The following is a 23,601-nucleotide window of genomic DNA, read 5'->3' on the forward strand; positions in this document are numbered from 1 at the left end:
GTGTGTGTGTGAGAAAAAAAAAAAAACAATAAATAATGAATTCCAGTGGCAACCAAAAAAAAAGAAAGAGATCATAAGGGCCCAATTCTTCGAACAGACATCTTAAAGAATCTGCCTGGTTTACGATAAATTTGGAAATTTGGAAAAAGACTTTATCTGGGGCCTTGACAATACCCAGGAAGAAGGAGCTCTGGCCACTGCTTATCGAGGTCCTCCTACATGCCAGTTATTCAGCACTGATTATCTCAAGAACAGCATTTTATTACCTCCATTTTAGAGACTGAATCTCAGCTTTATCAGAGAGGTTACATGGCTAGTAAAAAAGTCCTGCCACTTTATTTTTTTTTAATTAATTAATTAAATTTTTTTTTTTTTTTTGGCTGCATTGGGTCTTCATTGCTGCTCGCAGGCTTTCTCTAGTTGCGGTGAGCGGGGCCTACTCTTCATTGTGGTGCTCGGACTTCTCAGTGCAGTGGCTTCTCTTGTTGCAGAGCATGGGCTCTAGGTGCATGGGCTTCAGCAGTTGCAGCGTGTGGGTTCAGTAGTTGCGGCACGTGGGCACTAGAGCGTGCAGGCTTCAGTAGTTGCGGCACGTGTGCTCAGTAGTTGCGGCACGTGAGCCCTAGAGTGCGTGGGCTTCAGTAGTTGTGGCTAACGGGCTCTAGAGCGCATGCTCAGTAGTTGTGGCGCATGGGCTTAGTTGCTCTGTGGCATGTGCGATCTTCCCGGACCAGGGATCGAACCCATGTCCCCTGCATTGGCAGGCGGATTCTTAACCACTGAGCCACCAGGAAAGTCCCCTGCTACTTTAAAAAACAGTGAAGAAGGTAACAATGATGGTGGTGATGACGTGGTGATGATGGTGGAGGTGATGGTGGAGATGATGAGATGATGGTGATGACGACGGTGGTGATGGTGATGATAGCAGTTACCACTCAGTGACCCCATTTTATTCAACATGCCATCTTTGTTCAGCTCATGGGCTTTGGAGTCAGAAAGCCTGTCTTGGAGTTCCAGGTGTGACACAGAAAAAAACTCAATACGTGCAAGTTGTAATTACTTATTATTATTATTACTATTATTGAATCTTCACAAAAGTCCTCGAAAGCAGTATTATTCCCATTTTACAGATGAGAAAACTGATTCGGAAAAGTCACCAGAAATCAGACTAAGTGGAAGAACTATCTCCCCAGAATCAATCCTTCCAATGTCACCTTTAGGAAATTTGTCAAATCCTTGTGTCCCTAGATAGTCCTAGATAGGACTTTCTTTTAAATGGAATCACTAATCTTTTTCACGTACATAAATACCTTGTGAAAGGAAATGTTATAGCACTAACTTAAACACGAACCCATTTGTTGAAGGAGGTCCTTGAGAGGATATGACCACCAGGTGACCTGCGAGCTGGCCCTGGGCAATTAGAAACTCCTCACCCCCTCCCCTGCCCTTGGAATATACATCCAGCCCCTCCCCCACTCCCACAGTGGGAGCTGTTACAAGGACACAGCCTTGAGAGAGCGGGGTGTTACTGAGACCATCCAGAAGGTCTCCGTGACTGAGCCCAGTTCCGGCCTCTATAAACTTTAAGACTCTGGCGGGCGGGGGTGGAGACCTACCCTTCTTGCAGCATCCAAGACAAGCCCTGTATGTCAGTTCCCTTGCATATTACACCTGCCACCCACCAATCTGGAGTGGCTGCCTCTTTCTTCAGTCTCTCCCTGCTCTCCACCACAGTGGGGGCCAGTTTCTGAACCAACACTGTTATCACTTGTCACAAATAGAAAGTAGAAACAAATAACAATATGCGTACAGAAATACCATTAGATTCTAATTAGATACAGTTACCTGGGAGTCTGAGGTCTGCTTTCTCTTTGTTGAAAAACGGAGATTACCAAGTATTACAGAGAGGAGTTAAAGGCTACTAGCCCTGAATGAGATTTCCTTCTTCCTGTGATGGGGCTGAAAGTGAATTAAACAGGCGATGACTGTCTAGGTGGGCAACGTCCTGCCCCTCTCCTGCCCCATCACCTCCACTGCCACCCTCTGAAACAGTCTCCCACACTCTGCCCACAGTGACCTATAGCCTTGCTGAGCTGGGGGAGAGCTCATGAAGGGGCTCGGCAATGGTTGTTTCTGAAAAGAGGAGCAGGAGATGGACGGGGCAGGACTCTCTAGGTCCCGCCTGACTCAAGGGGCATATTTCCAAATGCGCTGAGCAGCAGCCCGCTGGTGAAACCCAGGAGGCACATGGGAGCTCTGCCGGGAAAATGTATTTCTGCTTCCAGCTCCCGAAGGCTGGCCAGGCACCAAATCCAACCCCATGGGCCCCTCCGTCTTCGTCCAGACCTGGGTGGAGGCCACGCCTTCTCAGTGGAGGCTGAGAACCCTGGGGCAGCACCTGCCGTGAGGAGAAAGGGGACTGGACAGGAACACAGGCACCGGAGCAGACAGGCAGGGTCTGCGTCCCGTTCCCGTCATTCCCAGCTGTCAGCCCTTGGACCAGTCTCACAGCCTTTTTGAGCCTCAGTTTCTTCATCTGCAAAATGGAGTCATAAAACCTCAAACACCTCTTCGCTGGGCTGCAAGGACTGGGCGAGATGGTGGCACGTGAGGTTCTCAGCAGAGCACCTGGCCCAGAGAAGGTGCTGAACAAATCTGAATTCCCTTCTCCACCTGCAAAACCAAAGAGGGCACCATTCACCCCAACCCGGCTTGCCCCGTCCTGGGGCTGCAGGGACTCCTCCAGCAGATCTGTCTGTTGCTTCACGGAGAGCATGTGTGGAAGGGACAGCGAACTGGCGAACTCCGGATGCCGGTCACGCCCAGGGACTGACTCTGAGCCCACCGAGGTCGTTTCTCCTCCAAGGAAAGGTGGACACACGCTGGGCTCAGCACTCCCCACCAACCTACCCAAAGCCGGGGACAGAGCTATCCTCGGAACGCCACCGAGGTCGGAGATGCCAGTACGCAGAGGGCTCCAGCCCCCGTGAAGCCACCACCAAACGAACGAGGACAGCCACCAAGCAGGGAGCGTGTGCCGTGTGCCAGGCACTGTGCCAGCACTTCCCCCGCCTCATTGCTTTCCTCTTCTAAGCCCCTGAGATCATTCAGATATGGAACGGAGTAGGTAAGGTCTCATCTCCTGTCCAAGATGGTTCCAGGAGTGAGGGGCAGAGGGGGAGTCCCACCCTCCCGTGCTGATGTCACACCGTGTGCAGCCGCCCGCTGTTCTGTGCCAGCAGAGGTCTGTGTGATCACTGCTCTGGCCTAAGAGAGCTGGCACCAGGAAGCGTGCAATAAACATTAATATGGTGAGTGATGAAATGAAACAAGGAGTCAACGACAAAATTAACATTTCTCACTGATGGCCAGCTCTGCCCAAAGTGGCAGATCTCCAAGATTTGGGAGAGAGAAACACTGTGTTTCCCTCTCCCCCACAAACCAGCCCATCTGAACCTTAGAGCCGCCTTCTCTAACAGGAAAGGTCAAACAGAAGATAAAACAAAAGGGAGAGAGGCAGAGAGACACAGACACAGAGAGGGAGAGGCAACGAGCCAGAGATGGAAACAGAGAGACAGGACCAAAAAAATCTTGGAGGGGAGGGTCTGTGGATTTTTCCCAGCCTCGTAGCCCACCCCATAGGGGATCACACACTCTATCAGGATGCTTTCTTGCCATATAGCAGGAGGCGAGGAGGCTGTGCCCAGAATGATCCCAGCGCCAAGTGCAGAGATCATTTCAGGCATGTGCGTTTGGCTGCAGCCATTCTGCTGGTCACTGGTGGGAAACAGGACCCCGTGGCAGGCGGGCCCAGGGTTCGGCTCTGCGATGGGCTTTCTCATGCACACCATCTAGGAATCCTCTGCCTCTTCTTCTGCAAACATCACACAAGGACATGTGATGGTGACCCACAGGAAATGCTCCCTGGTGCCCCACCCATCACCTATCCTCTGTCTCACCCATCCAAGAAAAAAGAATCAGAACGCAAACGCCCAACAGTATTACAGAGGCGACCTTAACATCACGGCATCAGACAGCAGCACCTACGGTACCCCTTCCCAGGGCCAGGCACTGAGCTTGGGCACTGGACACCACTGCCTCATTTAACCCTCCCTGCAGCCCTACGAGGTCAATGCTAATATCGCCCCTTGACTTATGAGAACACTGAGCCGCAGAGAGGGTGACCTTCCAAGGTCATGCAGCTGGTAAGTGGCAGAGGCAGGATCTGAACTCAAGCCTTCTCACTCCAGCTCTCAATATGCTAACCACGGGCCCATGCAGAGGAGCTTTCTCTCATAAGGGGGTATTGTTCTGAAACCAGAGTCTGAGGTGAAATACCAAGTACCCTTAAAATTACCCTTGAGGATCTCTTAAATTGTACAGTACCGTAGCATATTTCCCTAAGTCCAACACTGCCAGCTTCCCCTCCAGTGGAACACCAAAGGAAATGGGTGGCTTGCCTTTAGGGCCCATGACATATGAAAAAATATGTATCTGTAACCACTGGCCTCACATTTGCCTTTGCATGGCTGGATTTACATAAATACAATGCATGTCTGATAAGACCGCCCACCCTTGAAACAGTTCTATATTAAAGAACTACTTGCAAATACCAGTTCTATTACTATGCTCAGTAGCAAATGGCCCATGCACCTCGCCATGGCCTGGAGGATACACACCTGGACATGTCTATGCAGAGCGGGAGGACACTTGTATGACCTTGGCTCATCTCCCAACTGCCTTGCGAGGTCTGCAGGCTGAATACTGTTAGGCCTGATTTATAGTAGAGGCCACCAAGACCCAGAAAGGGACACCGCCCTGCCTCGAGTCACACAACTGGTAAACGGCTGAGCTAGAACTTGAGTCTAGGTCCCCGGACCCCCAGGTCATGGCATGGGGTTAAGGGCGGCTCTGCTACTGCCAATATCCCACGTTAGACCTAGCTTGAGCACACACGTGGGCTGTAGGTCAGGTCAAAAGGAAACAGGGGCAGACTTCAGAAGGCAACAGGGTGGGCGGACCAGAGCAGGGCTGTTGCTTCTCCACAGTACCCCCTGGCGCTCACTGTGCGCTCTACAGCTGAGGGCCTTCTCTCGTACTGGCATTTGCTGAAGAACAGGGCATGGGAGGATGTGGCACGGATTAACATTCCTGGCCTTCAAGCAGCGACGAAGGTAAGGCCCTCTGAGTGCCATAACTCGGGTGCGTGCTCTATGCTGCCCCCCAGAGGTCCCTAGTGGGATGGAGCCCCAGTTGCCCACGGCGGCAGCTGGTTTTGGTGACACTCTTTTTGGCTGCCTTCCTTCCCTACTTCCCTTCCTCACGCCCCTCCCAGGACTTCCTGGGATCACCTCCCACATGAAAGTCTATCCCTTGAACCCTTGTCTCAGCAGCTGCACCCATTTAAAGTGCCAAGGCTCAGAGAGGGCCTCAGAAGGTTCTCTGAAAGGGAGCCAAGTTCTTGGCACGCTGCTCTGTTGTGTGTGCGCCTTTGTCTATCATTCAGAAGCCATCTGCACATCTGAGGTGAGGCCTGGCCCCAGCCAATGTGCTACCAAGGGCAGGGCTGAGTCAGAAACTCCCCGGGTGGCCAAAGGGATATGCAGCGGGGCACAGAAGCCACACGGCTGGGGCTCAGAGTTTCCCAAAGGGGATCCTCATAGCGGTTGTTCCATGGAACGTTCATCAGCGTCACGGGGGAAAAATGAATTCTGCATTATACCAATGTGGGCATTGCTTTGGTGAAACAAGTTTCTTAACTTTGGGCCATCTCAGAGCCTTTAAAGTATATCATATGAAACTCCAAGAAGGGGATGTTCTGTTCAGACTTACTTGGCCTTGGAATGCTTTTATAGAGGATCTTGATCTAATGTCCCAGGAGACACCGGTTTAGGAAATACTGGCTTAGCTGAGAGAGCCCTCGATTGCCTCGATTGCCGCAGGTGACCGCAGGCAAACTGCTTTACCTGAGTCACTTGCCCAAGATCACTCTGCCGGTAAGAGGCAGGCGGGGATTTGAATAGAAGAATGAATAAAGGAGGAACGAGAAAAAGAAAAAAGAAAAAAAGGAAGGAGTAAGGGAAAGTTATGGAACTGTAGTTTCTGAGCTGCTCAGATCCACCTGCAAAGGCAGGTTTTTCCCTTTATGCTCAATACAAAAAAAAAAAAACCGAGAAAGAGAGAAAGAGGAAAAAATAACATGACTGTTCTCCCCTCGTGCACCGTGAGTTCAATTGCTATCAATTACTGTGACCTCCTGCATTTATTAATAACCAAGTTATTTCTCCTTCCGACAGTAGCCATGCTGCTGCTGAACTACTGAACGTGATGTGACTTATTTATAACGCCGGCGCTCCCGGTTCACGTTTCCTCACACAGAGGTTTACAGTTCGGAGGCCTATGAAGGAGGAGGCCACCTGCAGGGAACAGACAAGCCTAAAAGGCTGTGGGTGCTACGAGAAAAGGCAGCGCTCCAGAAACAGACTGCGCAGGTTCAAATCCCACCTCCGCTGCCAAAAGCCACGTGATGTTGGGGAAACCGTGTCACCTCTTTGAGCCTCAGTTTCCTCCCCTGTAAAATGGGACTCTACCCCATGGAGTCCTCGTGAAGCGTCAGCGTGGTTCCAGGTGCAGATCGCTTAGCACAGGATCTGCTGGATAAATGTCTAGGATTATGATCACACTCTGAGAATTCTGCCCAGGGGCGTCAGGTCAAGTTCAATTGCTGGGATCCTGGAAAATGGGACCGTCTTAAAGGCCAAAACTTTGAGTCTCTTCCTGCATCTTAGGGCTCCCACCTGTTCCTGCTGCCCCCGGGTGCCACGCAGCCCTGCAAACCTGGACAGACCTTAGAGAAAGTCACCTGTCCACCTGCGGTCAGCGCACCCCGTAAGGCCTGGCCAACAAGCCGTCAATAAATCGCTGCTGAGTCACTCACAATCAAACATAAATCACTGCTCACGCCCTATCAACTGGAAAGACAACACTTGGACCACCCCTGATGCTCTAGCGTTCTGGACAAAGAGGGCTTGCTGGACAAATCAGCTGGGGCAGCACCCAATTAAACCAACCAAAATGGGCTGCTTCCCTGCAGGACTGCTCTAACCTTGAGTATGCCAATGTGCATCGGGAGTTGACAGGAGAAGGGGAGCATGGGTAGGGGTCTCCTGGACTAATTTGATCAAGAGGCTGAAGGAGAAAGGCGTGGCATCTTTGGGATGGTGGGCAGTTGTGGAAAGGACCAGAGGCTGGGCATCCAAAGGCAGTTTCCGCCTGGCTGCGAGATCTCAAACAGGAAATCTCACCTCTCTGAGCCTCAGTTTCCACATCTGTACAATGGGATGGTTCCTCTCCCAATGGGTCATTATAAGGATGAAACAAGACACTGGGTGTGAAACTGCCTGGGAGTGTCCCCAGAGCAGGTAATCCGACCTGAGAAGCAGAGTCACCAGGGAGACCTCAGTCGAAGGCGTCACTCATCACCTTGGGGGAACTGCAGGAGCAAAGGCTCAGGGGTGGGACCAACAGCCAGTGAGTGACCTGTGTGAGGTCACACAGCTAGTGAGGCAGAAGCCAGGATCAAACCCGGCTCTGGCTGGCCCCCAGTCTAACATTCTTTCCATATTCAAGGGTCCCTCACCAAGGTAGACTGAGCAGGGGTCCCTCAACTTATCACACTGTCTCCTTTGAAGCTGGGGCCCAAGGGAAGCCCAGGAACAACAGCTGGTGTTTCCCGAGTACTCACCACATGCCTGGCCCTGTGCTAAGCACTTAATCTCATCAGTGTAAGAACCATATGAAAAGGTATGATGACTAATTCCCCATTTACTGATGACCACTGTGGACCATCCAGCAGAACGTGGCATGAAGAATAGGGAGAAAGGCTTCAAAGACAGAACTCCTCGGTCCCAAATTGAGCTCCTCCCCTTCCTGAGTCCAGGACCTTAGATAACTGCCTTTATCTCTCTGAGCCTCCACTGACTCACCCATAAGATGGGTATAACCCACCATATAGAGTTAACAAGGATTAAATGGAATAACCATGCACAGCACTTGAATGAAGCCTGGCAGAGAGCAGAGTCTCAGTAAACAGTAACAGTTACTAATCCCATCACTAGCATCATCATTGCTGTCAGCAGTATTGTTACGCTCTGTCACTGAAGGGTGAGACATGCATGTACGGTGAGGTCCTCACTGAGTCACAGCCTCCTGGAGTCTCTGATGAGCAAGGCTAAAAGAGACGCCAGAGAGTGTCCATCATCCCCATTGGGCAAGTCCTTTCCCCTCTCTGAGCCTCAGTTTCCTCATCTGTAAAGTGGGGTAATGGTGCCTACTCCAGGGGATCACTGAGATGGCCAAAGCTCTTAGAATAGTACCTGCACCTTGTAAGCACTGGATAAATGTCAGCTGCTGTTATTACTTATGGGAAACAGAGGCCAGGAAGAGGGGAGGGGCTTTTGCAGGGGCCACCCAGCAAGAGTGGCTAAGCCAACCTGAAGTCGGGTCTCTCGGGGGTTCCATCCTCCTCCCCCTGCCCTCCTGAAGCCCGGGGCTGCCGGCAGGGAAGCCTTCTAGCATCAGCCACTTCAGGGGTTTGTGGCTTTTATAATATAACTGTTTACATCCCACAGCCGCCATTCCAGCTTAACAAATGAATCCAATATGCTTAGAAAATGCAGAATCAATCCTTGCCGGTGGCCCAGAAGAGGCCCGGCTGCGGCAGCTGTCGGGCAGGGAGCCAAGCCACCAGCTGGGGGCCCGTGGGCGCGGGAAGGCAGGCGGAGGACAGGGCCCAGGCAGGGACCAGCCTCGGGGGTGCGGGGCCTGCTCCAGGGCCACGTGGTAATCCTCTCTCAGTCCCGCAGCACCGGTGCCGGGGTCTGAGGTTGGCGCCTCGCAGACGGGGACACGGAGGCCCCAGGCCTTGCTCGGGCCACCACACCTCTGCTCACCGAGGCTCTTCGGTCTGGAGCATCCTTCCTGACTTCCGCTCTGTCTGGGGGATTCGGTTCAAGGGTCCCCGGCCCTAGGACCCCTTGGGCGCCCCGCCTGACCCCTCTGAACTTTGGGTGTCTCCTGCCGAGAATTTTCTCCTGGCGTCTCCAACGTGCCTGTCTGGGTCTCCCTCCCTTGATCAGAGGGAAGTTTTGTCTTGGAATGTAAGAAGGGCGTTGCCGAGGGCCTACCATCCAATAGGCATAGAGGAGAAGAAGAAAAGGAGGAGAGAAGGAGGGAGAGGAGAGAGAGGAAGGAGAGCAGTAAGGGGGGAGCGGAGGGGGAAGAGGGCGAGTGGGGGAGGAGGAGGAGGATGAAGAAAAGGAGGCCGCGGGGGTGGGGGCGGGGGGGGGGGAGGATGAAGCAGCGTGAACGCAGCCACGGCCCAGGTGTTCAGAGAGCCAGACTCCAGTCTCACATCCCCCCCAGGCTTGTGAGGCTGCAGTGAGCCGACCCTTGTGAATACAGGCAGGGGAATCGAGCCGTGTCCATGGAAATGTTCAGCCTCAAACACGCCCCCTGGTCCAGCAGGCCCAGGCCCAGGCCACCATGGCTCCAGAACGCCCACCCCTGCACCGCCTCCACATACACGGATGTATGCCCACGTGGCGCTGTTTAGAACCCCCCAAGGCAGGAGACTGCCCAAACGCTCATCAGCTGGAGACGTGCGACATCGACTGAGGCCCCCTCGCCGGGCAAGCCCTGCATGCAGTTAAGGGAGAGAACAAGGGGCGCTGCTGTGAGCCACGGGCAGAGAGGCCCACGCCGCGCCGGCACGGGGAGAAGCAGAGCACGTGGAAGTGGAGCCGGTGTGAACTTGTTTATATTGTAACAGCGCCAGCCAGCCACCCCCGTAGTTGTCACGTGCACAGGTGTAGCTCGTGCTCAGTCTAAAAGGCCTGAGGGTGAGGCCTACACTGGGGACACAGTGACACAGCCACGGCCACTCTCTGCTTTTGAGAGGGACTGCAGCCACGTCCGCAGCCACAACTGGGGGAAGGGGTCAGGGACTCGATGTGTTACTGTTCCAGCTACTTATGAATCTATGATGATTTCAAATCAAAAAGTTTAAGAGAAAAAAAAAAAAAAGCCAGCCTGTTAGGGCAGTGGAACTAGCCTGGATCACACGGTCATGGTGGACACACGACATGACATGACACACTTGTCAAATCCCAGAGAATGTACAACACCAAGGGCGAACCCCAAGGTAAACTGGGGACTTCGGTTAATAACTGTGTATCACTATTGGCTCATCAGTTGTAATAAATGTCACCTTTGCACCTTAACAACGGTCACCTTTGAGGTCAGGAGGATCAAGGGAGTGGGGGGGACCTGCTTTCGACATTCTGTGTTCGTCTGTATTGTTTCCATTTTTCATAGGAAGACAACCTTACAGTATCATTTGTGCAGTTATTTTAGAACAATAAAAAGAGTAAAGTGCGTGAATACATGGTGATTGCTTTGCGTTGACGGCATCCCTGTTGCTACTCCCCGGGGCCTTCTGTGCTCAGGGTCTTATCCGGGCTTGGGGAGCATCAGGCCACCTCCTCCTATCCTTGGATGGACTCCCCTGGCTGCTAGGTGTCGGGGGTGGGGGGGGGGTTCCCAGCAGAAGGTAGGGGGCTGGGTTCCCGTCATCATGACAATCGTCTCTTCTTCCTGCGGGCCCCTCCGGGCTCCCCGAGTTACGGCCCCATCCATTCAGGGACTGATGTCTCCATTAGAACAGGCGTGGAGTGGTGGCCGACTGGCAGCCTCCCTCCATCACTCCATTACAGGCCCCCCCCGGGTTATACATGGGCCCGACTGCATCATATATTAGGCATTGGGGTCAGCAACAAGTAGACTGGCAAATTTAGTAGAAGACAAATAAATTAAACCTCCCATCAGCCTTCAGAGCCAAAGGAAAGCAAAGCAACTCGGCCATCAAGGCAGATACCGCACCCTTGTTATTTTGGATTCTGAACAGTACTGTCATTTTTATGGAGTAATGAGGGACAGCGGGCAGAGTGACAAAGAGTCTCAGACTTTCTAGGGAGGGTGTACGTCTCTTACAGCTACGGGACCACGGGGATTGGAGAGGATTAAAGACCAGCCCGAGTCATCTTTGTAGACTCAAAGCTTTGCCGGGGAAATGCCTGGATGGTGGGCAGGTTTTCCATTAACAATAATAATAGCAATAACAACAAGGGTGGCCGAGCTTTACACATTCAAACTGAATAACTTAAGCCTCCCAAGGACTGTTATTCCCAGTCTACAGATGAGGACACTGCGCCTCAGAGGTGAAGAGAGTCACAGATCACACAGGAGAACTGGGGTGAAACACAGGGCTGCCTGGCCCCAGAGCCCATGCTGTGAGCCTCGATTCCGAGCTCTCCTGCCTCGGTTCTGCTTAGCGGATGCCCTTCCAGATGAAGGAACGGAGATTGGAGACTGGGGACGGAGCTGAGAAGCTGCTCTTAGAGGGGAGGTGGAGGTCCGAGCACCCAAAATGCACCCAAGGACTGGGCCAGATGAGCGGCCTCACAGAGGAGAAGGACACTAGCTTTGGAGGCAGACAGGCACTGATTCTAACCTTGGCTCCACCACGTGGTGCCGTTTGGCCTCGGCAAAGTTACATAACCTCTCTGAGCGTCAGCAGCCTGAACTGCCAAGTGGGACTTCCCTCCCTACCTGTCACGGTTGCCGTGGGACTTAGAGGAGAGAACACAGGTAAGTGACTCCCAGCCTTGGGCTGACATGCAGGACAGCAAGACCCCGGGAGGATTTTGTTCAGGGAACATTCCTGAGAAGAGGGTCATGACTGGTTTTAATCTCACGCAGCCAAGAGGTCCCGAGACAAGAGAATTGTTTCTTGCTGCAAAAAGGGCTCCGAGTTCCTCCTTGATTTACTCTCCTGTGGGAAAAGGGTCTTTAGGGGCATCAGAGGATACTGGGGGGCACTGGTAATAAAAGTAGGGAGCAGAAATCCCAGGAGCATCCTCCTGCCATCCCAGCAGGGAGCCAGCAAGTATCTCCAAGCTTTGCGACGCCCTAATTCACAACAGCAGCTCTGACAAGTGCCTGGCACTGAGCTTAGCCCTTGACATACATTTCACTGCATCTGCTTAGCAGACCTGTGAAGTCACTACTGTTTTCAATCCCATTGTATAGGTCGGAAAACTGAGCCTCAGAAAGCTTAAGTTCCTTGCTCAAGACCAACATATGGCCACACCAGTATCTCTCACCCGACATGTTCTCGAACCTCGTCACTCCCCCATCCAGGGTTGGAGTCTAGACTGCCTGGCCCTTGAAGCTGTGACATAGAGCATGGCAGCAGTGACACTGCATGATAGCTGAGGCCAGCTCAGAAGAGGTGATGCAGCTTCCATGCTGCTCTCTGGAAGCTTCCTTGGAGCCCCGAAGCCGCCAGGCCACAAGGAAGCCCGATCAGGCCCACGCTGGGACCCGAGATCTGAGACTCGGAGAGACGGAGGTGCCCGGCTAGTCCCGGCGACTCCAGCCCCACTGTTTCTGGGTCAGCCACCCTCTGACCGCAGCCCAGCCGAGCCCTTCCAAACTGCAGACTCCCAGGAGCTTGGGGAGATAATAAAATGATCATCGTTCAAGCCACGGAACAACATGGGGCTGCCAGGTCATGGCAGCAAGGTCACATGACCAGTCACAAAGCCAGCAAGTGCTGGAATCCTCACTTCCACTTGAGCACAAGACCGTGTCACTCCTGACTGCTCTGACCACTACCCCACACTCTCCCTGGCCCTCAGAACCTTCCTCGAAGCTGTGGAAAGAGCACTGGACTGAGAGTCCGGAACTGGCCCCCAGTTCTGAAGCTGCCGTTCACTAGCACAGAGGTTTCACCACGTGCCCTTCAGCAATGAGCTGCATTCCCTGGAGGCTTGAGTTCTCCACCCCGACCCGGCCCATGTCAGGGCAGGCTTTGATGCCAACAGAGCCAACAGATAACAAAAAGCACTTTGCAAAGTAAAGAGAGTCAGGGCTTGCTGAACCCCGCCCATGTGCCAGGTGGGTGGGATGCAGCCATTACCTGACTAACGATGTAGAAGGTAGACAGGGTTTTACCATTTTACAGGCACGGAAGCTGCGGTCCAGAGAGGTGAAATCTCTTGCACAGGTTAAATCACACAGCCAGGAGGTGGAGGAGCCTGAAGTCAAGGCCGGCTCTGCCCACTGCAGGGCCCAGCGTGTCCCTCCTCCCCCGCCCTCTCCTTGTCAAGTGAGCTCCAGAGAACAACTGTTTGCTGCCATTCAAAACCCATGGGTGCCAGCTGACTGTTCCACGGGCCACATTTTGCCAAAGGAAAGAAACACGAGGCTGGATAAATGGTTCCCTGTTGGCTCCTGAGGGACGGCCCAGGCCATGAGTCTTGGTTCACAGCAAACCATCCCGCGTCAAATCACCCAGGGTTTTCTGCCTGCCATACCGAGGCAGCCCCCAGGGCCCCCTCCCACGGCCTTCCCAAGGGACCCAGCAGGGACAGTGAGCCTGAGAAACAGAAAGGAGGTGGAGACAGTGCAGACAGAGGGAAGAATGCGGCCTCTTTATGACCGGCCGGCCGGCCGAGCCACGAGCCACCGGGCCTGCCCATGGGACGCAGCCCAGAGCGAAAGCATTACTAGCACCGCAGCCGTGCGTGAGACCCCAGTCGGCTCTCCGCCGCCCTTTCTCCCTCTTCCAGAGGAGGCTCCGGCGAGCCCCGGAACTTGGCGGAGGTCACACACAGCTAAGTAAGAGGCCAAGCTGAGACCTGAACCCAGGACTAGCTGACTTCGAGACGCCCGTGTCGCTGCTCTGCCACATTCTAGGGGGGTGCCCTCTCTGACTCTGACGCTGCCCAGGGCACTGCTGATGACAGGGTGATCCAGAGCCCCACAGGCAGCCAGCCAGCCTCCTGGGGTCAAGAACACCAAGTCATACGGGCTGGAGGGACCCAGAAGGTGGTGGGGGAAGGTCACGGTGGCAGCGCCCTGCAGGAACTCAGGGGTCAGTGGGGGCCTAATGCCACTCCCCCAAGAGAGGAGACTCAGGGGCCCCCAGGAGTGTGCTGGGGCCGTGACTGATTACAATGATTTAATCAATCACGCCTGTGTAATGAAACCTCCAAAAACCCCGAACGATGGGGCTCAGAGAGCTTCCGGGTCACTGAACACACTGAGGTGCCGGGAGGGTCGCACAGTGAAGGCAGGGAAGCCCCTTGCTCTATAACTTGCCCTGCGCATCTCTTCCGTTTGGCTGTTCCTGAGTTGTATGCTTTACGATAAACAGGTACTGGTAAGTAAAAGCCCTCCTAAGTTCTGTCAGTCATTCTAGCAAATTATCAAACCAAGGAGGGGTCTGTGGGAGCCCAACTTTATAGCTGGTCCATCAGAAGTACAGGTGGCCCAAACTTATGAACAATGTCTGAAGTGGTACAGTCTTGTGGGACCGAGCCCGTAACCTGCACTAACTCCAAGTAGTATCAGGAGTGGACTAAACTGTAGGACACCCAGTTGGTGTCTGGAGAATCAGAGGACTGGTTGGTGTAAGGAAAACCCCACACATTTGGTGCCAGAAGTGTCATGAGTAAAAACAGGGCACCCCAGTGAAAAAGTGACATCACCAGCCCTTGGAGCCTGTGAGGCCAGAAGCAGCGGCACACAGGGCCAGGGAGGCCAGAGGTGTCGTCTCAGAGGTTAGGCTCAGTGCCTGGGCAGACCTGGGTCCAGATCCCACCTCTGGCTTTAGCTGTGTGCCCTTGGGGATGAGGATGAACCGCTCTGGCAGGCCTCAGTCTCCTCATCTGTAAAATGGGCATCTAATAGTTCTCGCTCCTCTTGGGCTAGTCTAAGGCTGTGCAGTGACATCACGTCTGTAAGCACTCAGCACAGGGCCCAGGAAAACAGGTCAATTCTCCAGCAAGGAATGGCCCTAACAGCCCTCTGCAAAGTCTAGGGCAGGGGAGTGATCTTTGCAGGGAGACCGGCCGTGGTTCCAAACTGCACTCTGGAACATACTAGCTGTGTGACATCAGGTAAACCGCATTCCTCCTCTTATAAAGCCGTGAGCCAAGTCCTGTGCTCACACGTTTGGCACTGACTCATTTAATCCTCATGACAAGCCTACAAAGTGGGTGCCATCATTAGCCCCATTTTAGAGAGGAGGAAACTGAGGATCAGAGAAGCCAAGCCAGGAGGCTGACTCTTGCCCATGGCGCTATCCCTCCTCACCAGGTTATTGTATGAATCCAATCAGATCAAAAGGCACAAGGGAGGTACAAGTGCTTTTGAAACCATCAAACGCGAAACCAATATTAGTGGTGGTTGTCGTTACTGCTGAAACAGTTCAAAAATCCTAAGTCCAGTTATAAGGTCTGAAATCTCCCCACAGGGACTGATATTGGTCTTTAAAAATAGGATCAGGACTTTCAAAATAAGTTAAGGAAGCTGGGTGCGCTGGGAGGAGAGCATCGTTTTAATGGGAAAAAAACAAAAAAACAAAAAACCCTGATTAACGGAAATGATTCTTAATATATTTCGAAATGATCTGTTATGACACAAAGCAAAGACATTTATATATGACTTTGAAATTCTTAATAGCTGATTTTAGAGCAACCTATCATGAAATGTTCCAAAGCAGAATATATAGTAAGTAAATCATCAAGCAGGCCTCTCAGGCAGACTGACAGCAGCTCCTCTTAAAATAATTTATAAGGTGGTGTAGGGGGAGGCTGGGAGGAATTATTGCCATAATCATGTACTAATAAAATATTTATAAATGTGCCTTTCTCTTTTATCGTTACAGGCAGCTACAGGTATGAGTCCCGAGCCCCCATCAGAGGGGGTGCCCCAGGAGCCTCAGGAGAAGAAAGTCAGGTATCGAACTTCTCTGGTGACAGGTCAATAGACTGGGGGCTCCCTTAGCCTCTGTTTTGTCGCATCCGAGGCAGAGAGGGTTCAAGCGTGACAATGGAAATCGGAAGGTAGGCCCCAACCGCCCTGTCCTCTCCCTAGGCTTTGCTGAGTGCCGGGAGGGAACAAGACTATTCGAGTTGAGCAAAGCAGAGAGGCATGTGGCTGTGACACCCTGGGAGAGTCACCTAACCCAGGCTCAACAGCACAATCTACCGAGGGACTGCCTTGAGCTAGAAGCATGGATGACCTGTCCACCACCCCTCGCCCTGGCCATTCTGTACATACCACCCCACACGTGTCCCTGGCCTGTCACTACAGGTACCTGTCTGCGCCTCTCTGCTTCCCTGGCTGCCGGACATGCTCAGCTCATGCATGGGGCAGGCTGGAAGGGCAGGGGGGAATGCTCCCCAGGAGCAACCTTCAACCAGGGAGAAGCAGGAGGCGGTAGATCAATATCCCGGCTCCCTCGTCCCTCGGGTAATACACGATGAGGAGACATGTTCTTCAGAGTCTCCCAGAGGTCCCCAGAGATACTGGCCCCCCACTTCCCAGAGCTAATCCACTCCTTAAGGCTCCAGCATCACCTGCCTTTCTTCCCTCACTTCCCTACTGTTTCCTCATGATACCCCCTCCCCCAAAGCCTACATGCAATTTTTGTCTCAGGGTCTGCCTCCGGGGAAAGCAGCTTAATTCAGCTTTCTCTTCTTTATTCCATTTAATCCTCACACCAACCCCAGTCTTGGCCCAATGAAAGAGGAGGCCTCTCTGAAGCTCAGAGAAGTTTGGTTTTGAACTCAAATCTGCCTCCCTCAAGCGCCCATAGTCTGGAGTTTTTTCTGGGGGGCTGCGTTGGGTCTTCGTCGCTGCGTGGGCTTTCCTCCAGTTGCGGGGAGCAGGGGCTACTCTTCGTTGCGGTGCGCAGGCTTCTCACTGTGGTGGCTTCTCTTGTTGCGGAGCACAGGCTCTAGAGCATGGGCTCAGTAGTTGTGGTGCACAGGCTTAGTTGCTCCGTGGCATGTGGAATCTTCCCGGACCAGGGCTCGAACCTGTGTCCCCTGCATTGGCAGGCAGATTCTTAATCACTGCACCACCAGGGAAGCCCCAGCCTGGAGTTTACTGCACCTAGACCTTCTGAGCCTCAGTTTTCTATTCGGTAAAATACGTTTGCTTCCGTCCACACATCCCCAATCTATAGATGCCTGTGCCCCAACTCTAAACCTTCAACAGCTTTTCTGATCTGAACTGTGCAATGACATCCCCAATCCCAGTCCATTTACAAAGCTGGCTGATTTCCAAATGGTCAGGGCGTCGAGCATGGCCCACGGCTGATTTTTGGAAAAGGCAAGTGGCATTTGATTTTTCCATGTTTGCTCAGTTCAGCATGTCTGCCCTTGGCTTGGACCAACTGTGGACTCCCTACCTTCCCTATTTCTGACTCAGCATAACTTCTAGAAATGTCCAAAATCAAATCAGTGGACCAATGCAGCTCAAGTGTATGAAAATCAAAAGAACAGGCCACAAGGCCCACGGGTATGGGAATGGCAGGAATAACATGCCAGCATATTCCAAAGAAGTCTGCTGCCCCACAGAGGAATGGCCCAGAATGTCAGCCAGAGTCAACACATAGCTCCAGAGGACAGACCTTCATGAACACGTGTGTCCATTCAAAAAGTAAGTTCCAACTCTATGTTCTGGGCCCAAAGGAAGCCACTCTCTACAGGAAACAGCTAGACAAGGACACAATGACAGTATAAGGTACCATAAGCCCCATGAAGGCAGGAGCCACACTGCTCTCGATATTGACCGTCTCCCCGGGACCTTTCGCAGTGCCAAAAGCAATGGCACAAGTGTCTGGTTAGGGAAGCGAGGAGCCTTGAATGCCAATCCAAGGAATTTTACTTGACGTAGCAGACAGGAGAGCGCCTCAGGAGGAGTCTAAGCAGGGAATGGCACTACAGGTCTACGTTTTAGAAAGGAGCCCAGTGGTCACAGTGAGGGTGGAGCCAAGCCATCGGCAGTGACGCTACCGCAACAGTCCAAGCAAAAAAAGGATTAGCAAATACTTAGTCTAAGGTGATAATAGTAAGAATAGAGAAGTCAGGACAGAAATGCCGTCACAGAAAGTATCTAAGGGGCAAGGTCAACGACTGGATAGGGATGGGGGAGGGAGAGGGACGATGAGAACCACTTGGGGAGACCAACTTGAAGCAGGGACAATAAGCAAACAGACAGTTAAGGATGGCGAGCAGGGTTGGGAGGAGAAGGAGAGCTGGGTCAGCTCCAGCGCATATGGCGTGAGCATCGCCAAGATGTCCAGACAGAAAACATCACCTTTAGTGCGTGGACCCAGCCTTCTCTCACCCGTTTCAGGGTGTCTCTTCTCAGCACAGTAACCACAAGCTAGCTACATGTGGCTATTTAAATGTACGTTACTTAGAATTTAATGCAATGAAAAAGTCAACGCCTCGGTTGCACCAGCTGCATGTCAAAAGCTCGACAGCCACGTACAGCTAGCGGCCATCCTGCTGGACAGAGAACCTCCCCCTATCATCACAGAAAGCTCCACTGGACAGCGCTGGGTGACGCGGTTTGCTTGAAACATCCAGCCCGCTTCCTTCTCGGCACGCCTGGCTCGGCAGCCCCCCCGAGAGCAGTCCCAGAGATGTGGAAGATGACAGGCTGACCCTGTCCCACCTCACGGAAAGAAGGGCCTTGTCAGGCACCTGCTGGCGGAGACAGCCGGCAGCTCAGGTGAGCCCAGCGGCAGGCACGTACCTTTGCAGGCCCCCGCCGCACCCAGGTGGTAGATGGCTGCCAACACCCGCCAAATGGCCCTCTGCTCGCTCTCCAAAACGCCCAGCGTCTCCATGGCGCCCTGGAGCTGGGCGAAGGCAGCCGCCGCCCTCTGCTTGTCTTCAGGCTGAGAGCAAGGGGAGAGAGGAAGGCAAACAGGCCGTCACGGTGGAGGAAATGCAAACTTGCAAGTGGAAGCAGGGCTCGGTCTGGGGGGAATGGGTGGTCATTTTATGACCATGGTCAATTACCCACGATTAAGCTGGGGAGTACTGACACACAGAACTCAGGCTGCTGGGAAAGTTATAAAAATCATGTCTATCTGACTTTGGAAGGCGACACGATTTTTATTCATTCGTGTGTTCATTCAATAGATTTATTGAGGCTCTGCACTGTGCTGGGCTCTGGAGAGACAGAGATGAGCGAAATCCAGAACTTGACTTTGAGGACCTCTCAAGCTAGAAGTGGAAAAAGACGTAAAAACAACTAAGTGCGAAACTGGCTAAGTGGGGGACTGTGGGATCTCAGAGGAGGGCCTGGCCGATTAATCCCACTCGAGAGAGTCAAAGAGAATGTCGCAGGAGATGAGACAAGATTGTGATTGAAGTCTGAAAGACAAATAGGCAGAGCTCACCAACTGGATGGAATAGAGGCCTGACGGGCAGAGGGAACAACGGGAACAAAGGACATCTTTGGAGACAACAGGTGCTCAACTGAACGTGGACAGAGAAGCAGGTATTTTTGGAGGTGGTGCAGACAGAGGTGGGGGAGGAAATAAGCACGAGAAGCTGGCCGGTGCCATGGAGGAGGCCTCAAACACAATATTAAAGGGAACAGGCTTAAAACTCCAGCCACGATGGACAAACACGCATCCCTATTTACACTCCTGGACCCGTGGCAGACAACACCGATCGATGAAGATCCCACAGCAAACCAGCGAGTCCAGATTCTTTTCAGGATGTCCCCCCTTGCAGCCCCACCCAATGATCTGCCTCAGCAACTGAAAGAGACCCTGTCTGCCATCCCCAGGGCACACAGAGGGAAACTGCCAAAGATTTTTAAGCAGGAGGAAAGAGAAAATAGTATGACCAGATGTTTATGGGTTGTAGGGTGTCACTTTTCCTTTTTCAGATTTATGATCCCAATTATGTTTGTTTTTTTTAATAAATTTATATATTTATCTATTTCTGGCTGCCTTGGGTCTTCGTTGCTGTGCACGGGCCTCCTCTAGTTGTCGCGAGCGGGGGCTACTCTTCGTTGTGGTGCGCGGGTTTCTCATTGCGGTGGCCTCTCTTGTTGCAGAGCACGGGCTCTAGAGCACAGGCTCAGTAGTTATGGCGCACGGGCTTAGCTGCTCTGCGACATGTGGGATCTTCCTGGACCAGGGCTCGAATCCGTGTCCCCTGCACTGGCAGGCGGATTCTCAACCACTGTGCCACCAGGGTAGTCCCCCCAATTATGTCTGATTGAATATTAAAATTAGTCTGAAACTCCTAACTCCACACACGCCATCTGGCCAAGGAGATGCGACCCAGAAGCCTGCTGGGTTGAGAGGAAGTGAGCTGGGGATGAGAATTCTTCTGTCAATAATCCTCCAACAGATAATGAGGACCTGATTTGCACTTGGCCTGTTTACAGAGCTTGGGTGATGAACTGTAAGCTGTCAAAGCTGGCAGGTTCTTGAATTTTATGGAGTCCAATGCTTAGAGAGGGGACAACGCTTGCCCAAGGTCACACAGCAAGTTAGTATCAGATACAGGATTAGAATCAGGCTTTCTGACTCCCCGTCCAGGCCACTTGTCCCCTCCACTCAAGCCAGTTCTTCTAACTGGGAAAGAAACCTGCAAGGATCATCGACCTATTGGGACAACGTCAACGCATGCAGTGACATTGAGAGATTCGCTGTGGGAACATTTCAATTAATAGCAGAAGCATGTTTCACTGATCCATCATATTTCTCGGGCACCACAGGACCACAAAACCCCTAGCAACCAGGAGCTCAACCTAGCAACTGCAGCTGCTCCGCTGGAGCAAACGGAGGAGAGGAAGGCATCTTACCAACATGCTCTTGGTTATTTATGAGATTTCAAAGTAGCAGAGAAAGGGCACCAAAAGGACAGTGGCAACACATTTATTATGGCTCCCACTGTCAGCCATGAGCATTTGACTTTAAATTACAGGCAGACCCCATCATCTGCCACTTAGCTCATACGAACAGAAGAATTAGAAAACTTCCACTAAAGCTTGTTTGCTTCTTTTTCTCTCCTCCCCGCCTCCCCCGGTCTCTGCTGCAACAGAAGACACGGAGGGATGAATATATATGCTTCTGATCTAAAGCAATTAGAATCACGAGGATGTTTACAGTTCCCTAAACTTCTAGGGAGCCAGACACCTCTGCATAATGCCCTGACAAAAGCCAGTCCTTGCCTCAAAATCACGAAAATAGAAATCAGATCAGTGGGATAAATCAACTCACGGCCGAAATGTCTACCAAGAGGAGACTGGATAAACACTGGGTGGTCCAGCCAGGGCACAGTGATGGGGTACCATGCAGCAATGAAAAAGATCACGTCACTGATCATGCAAGCACATGTATGAACCCCACAGATTCCACGTGAGACAGAGGAGCCCTGTACAAAAGACCACGCACTGTGGATTCTGGTTACATGAAGTCCAGATGTGGGCAAAACTCCCCTATGGGAAGAGAAGTTAGGATGATGACTCAGGTGGGAGGGATGCCTCTGATGGGGTGGGGACTCAAGGGAGCCTTTACTGGAACGAGGAATGTTCTAGATGTTGAGCTGGTGTGGGGCTGCAGGTGCGTGTGAGAATATAATCATCACTGAGTTGTACACTTAAAATTAGTGCTTTCATAAACACCTGACTGTATGTCTCAACTGAATTGAAAAAAAGAAAGTGAAAAAGTAAAAGCTGACTCAGAAGATACCCAGGCTTTGTCTGATGCAATTAAAGACGCAAGGTTAACCCAAGATGGCAGGTAATTTAGTGCAAAAAATAAAATCCAAAATGTTCTCTCCACATTCAACCGGGCTGCATTTAGAGCACCCAGGAGATTCCGACAATGCAGAGAGAGGCCAGGTTTGGATTTGGAGGCAGACAGAACCGCGTGTTCTCTCGGCTCTGCGTCCCTGCGGTGTGACTGCACAAATCTCTTGCCCTTCCGCTGGAGGCTCAGTTTCCACCACTGTAGAATGAAAATAACAGCCAAACCTCCTCCCAGGCCACTGTGAGGATTAAATGAGTTGAAGTGCGTAAAGCACCAGCACAGTGCCCGGCACACAGTGGCACTCAATTAATGCTGGGCTCGACCCCATGCCTCTGCCCAGGCTGTCAAGCCTTCCAGGGACACCTTCCCTGCTGCTGCACAGCAGTCCCTGGCAAGTGAATCAGGCGTGGCCCGTCCTTGAGGGTCTCCCAGTCCAATAAGGGGGACAGATGTGCAGACAGACACTGACAGCACAGGGTGAGTGCTGGGCCTGGGGGGCTCCAGGGAGCGGTAAGGAGCCGACTTCTGGGAAGAAGCACTGAATGAAGCCACCAGCACGAGCAGGAGAAGCGGGTGCTGGGCGGGCAGGCAGGCAGGCAGCGTCTCCTAGCAGAAGGGCAAGGGGCTGGAAGGCATGGTGCGTTAGGTGCCAAGCCCCCTGAGGGGGCACGTGCAGGCCTCTCTCACAGGGTGCAGGGCCGCAGGGAGCCACGGTCTGCAGCTGGGCGCTGCTCTCCGGTGGAGGGCGCGGCACCGGGGGCCTCCCTGGCCGAGGGAACCGGCCCCTGGAGTTCTGCCCCTGGTTATAAGCACAGTCCGGACCTGGGGTCGCACTCTGCTTCACGGGGATGTTAACCACACCCCCTCCTCCAAGGCCAGGGTGGGCACCCCTGTGTCTCTACAACCAACCAACCAACCAACCAACCCAGGCCTGGAAGGATTCCCACGGTTCCAGCCCCTGGATCTGGAGCCGGATCTGGGAGGGAAATGCAGAACACTGACTCTATTCATTTGCAGAAGAAACGTGGGTGCCTGCACAGGTGGGTGAACTTGACGGAGACCACGGGGAGGGCAGGACAAGTGTCCAGCCAGAGCCAAGGGCTCCCTTTACCTCAACACTGACGGGTCCACGTTCTCTCCGGGCACTGCAAGTCCATTTAAGGAGGGAGAAGAGAAGGGTTAACTGAGCACCTACAATGCTGCACTAGGTGCTTTTACCTTGTAAGGCAGCTGTGAGTCTCTCCAATTGTCAGAGGAGAAACTGAGGCTCAGAGAGGCTAAGGCACTTGTCCAAGGCCACGCAGCTGGGGAGGGACGGAGCCACTATACGCCAGATTCTCTACTGAGCGCCCACCCTACGGGCAGACCGAGGGTCAGGGCGTTGCTCCACCCACTCCACAGGGGGAGAAACTGAAGCTGAGAGAGGAGAAGTGACCCAAGGCTGCACACTGGGGCACATCCCAGAGCACGCGGTCTGCAGCCAGGGCACAGACCTGAGATGACAGCGAGGGGCGAACAAGAGAGACAATGTGGAGTCAGGCCAACCTGGATGCCCTGCTTCTGCCACTTCAAAGCTGTGTGCCCTTAAGCAAGTAGTTTCACCTCTCTGAGCCTGATTACTCCTCCCAACCAACACATGTGATAATAATCCCTTCTGTCAAAGGGTCCTTAGGAGAATCAAGTAAGAGAAAGCTCCTGGCAGAGCCCCTGGCAAGAGTGCCTGATCCCCCATCCTTCTGTCTGGAGCCCATTCCTCCACAGTTGATGCCCGGGTCATAAAAAATAAATGTGCCTCGGGCCAAAGCCTGGCTGCTGCCAGCCAGAAGCAAACGGCTGGGAGGCAAGGATTATTGTTATTATTATGACCACTGCTGCTGGTACTTTTTTAAAACATCAGT

Source organism: Eschrichtius robustus, chromosome 14 (genome assembly GCF_028021215.1).
Source record: "Eschrichtius robustus isolate mEscRob2 chromosome 14, mEscRob2.pri, whole genome shotgun sequence".
Classification (NCBI taxonomy): Eukaryota; Metazoa; Chordata; class Mammalia; order Artiodactyla; family Eschrichtiidae; genus Eschrichtius; species Eschrichtius robustus.